Genomic DNA, 1,725 nt, shown 5'->3' on the forward strand with positions numbered 1-1,725 from the left:
CAGGATATTGTACAAGACTATCCAATCATGAGGGTTCAGATTGGGCAGATCCGCCAGAGAGATCATGTGAGCAGTTCTTGCAGATCCTCGGATAAGCTTGAACTTGACGTTTGTGAATCTCCCCACGGCAAAAGGCTTCATCACCCGAACATTGACAATCTTCTGGGCGCTCCATGTAAGGTATTGAGGGCGAGCGGCCTCCAGGTAGAAGTCAATGAGCTCCCTGTCAAGCTCATCGTTCGGATGCGGGACTTCAAAGATGTTGGAGAAGGCGTGGAAGATGAACGCCTTTCGAGTCAGTGGCATATCGAACTGCGAATCGATGGTGTTGTTGCAGTCGAACGATATCACCGGCTCGAGCCATAGTATGCTTGGAGTCTCTATGGCCTCTTTTACCAAACGATCCCTGGTCCAGGCAGGGAAGAGCAACTTTCGGCTCTCAAGGAGATCGTGGGCTTCTTTTTGCTTTCGTTCGGCTTCTTCAGCTTCACGCGCCACACGACTGGCATCACCTTCAGCATTGCGACTGTTCTTTCTTTTTAACATGTCCGCAATGGTCTCCTTGTCTTCATCTTCATCTTCATCCTCTGCTATGTGTTTGCCCTTGTTCTTCACACCCGAACCCGAGGCATGACCAGTTGGGGGTGGTTCGGTTGTGTGAGTAGCTTTGGAGGACGGAGGTGGTTTCGATCCTTTCTTCTCATCTCCCCCTTGTTTCGGAATGGACACGAAACTGGGTAGGCCTTCAATTTTGCTTAAGAGGTCCATGGCCGGGGAGAGCTTTTCAGCGAGGGTGCGCCTCACTGAATGATTAAGGATAGGGTCGTGTGCTTCCAGGATGTTAGATAGAGCTGCATGGACATCCGAAACACACGTCTTTATGACTTCCCTCTCGGATCGAAGAGCTTCCAATTGTTGTTCGGAGTTGGAAAGCTGCGTGCTCTTGACCTTTAGGGCAGTTGTTTTACTCGCCAGAACGTCCATCAGAGAGTTCTCTACCGCAAGATCCTCTTGTAGTTTTGCCAGACGGGCATCGATGGAGGCACGGAGTGCCGAGTTGTCGTCGCTGATATTTTGTCGGAGGGTAGCGAACGAAGTCAACTCCGTCGAGACGAACTTGGCCAATTGCTGAACAATCGGTTCCAGAGTTGTCTTTGTGGCATTGGCGCTTTCCTGCAGAGACTGCAGCAGGACAGAAGCGTCAGAGAATAGTTTATCGACTTTTTCGGTCGCTGCCTCACAGGCTCGGGTGGAGGCGTCTATCGCAGCAGTTGCTGAGGCCACTGAGTCATGTTGAGCCCTGGAGAAGGCATCAACTATCTTCTGAAGGGCAGCTTCAGATAAGGATGACTGCTGGTTGGAAGAGGAGGCGAGAAGTTGATCAACCTTCTCGTTAAGCTCGCAGAGATGCTTCTTTGTCACTGGAGCATCATCCTTCTCATCACTCTGAACTTGAAACGGACTATAGTAGACCGAATCAAAGTTCATGTGATCACCACCAAGGTATTGATCATCGCCATCGGAGGCGTCTTCTGGAGATTGAGGTGGTGGTGAAGCTGGGGGTGTTGTGGGTTTGGTTGGTTCAGGTTGAGTGGGTGGGGGGTTAGTTTCGGGTGGTGGTGGTGTATGGGTTTCGGTTTGTGGAGGTTCGGTTACGGGAGGGGTTTCGGTTACAGGTGGTGTTTCGGTTGATGTGGTGAATATGGGTGGGGGTATAGGGAATGA

This window comes from Lactuca sativa, chromosome 4 (assembly GCF_002870075.4).
Source record: "Lactuca sativa cultivar Salinas chromosome 4, Lsat_Salinas_v11, whole genome shotgun sequence".
NCBI lineage: Eukaryota > Viridiplantae > Streptophyta > Magnoliopsida > Asterales > Asteraceae > Lactuca > Lactuca sativa.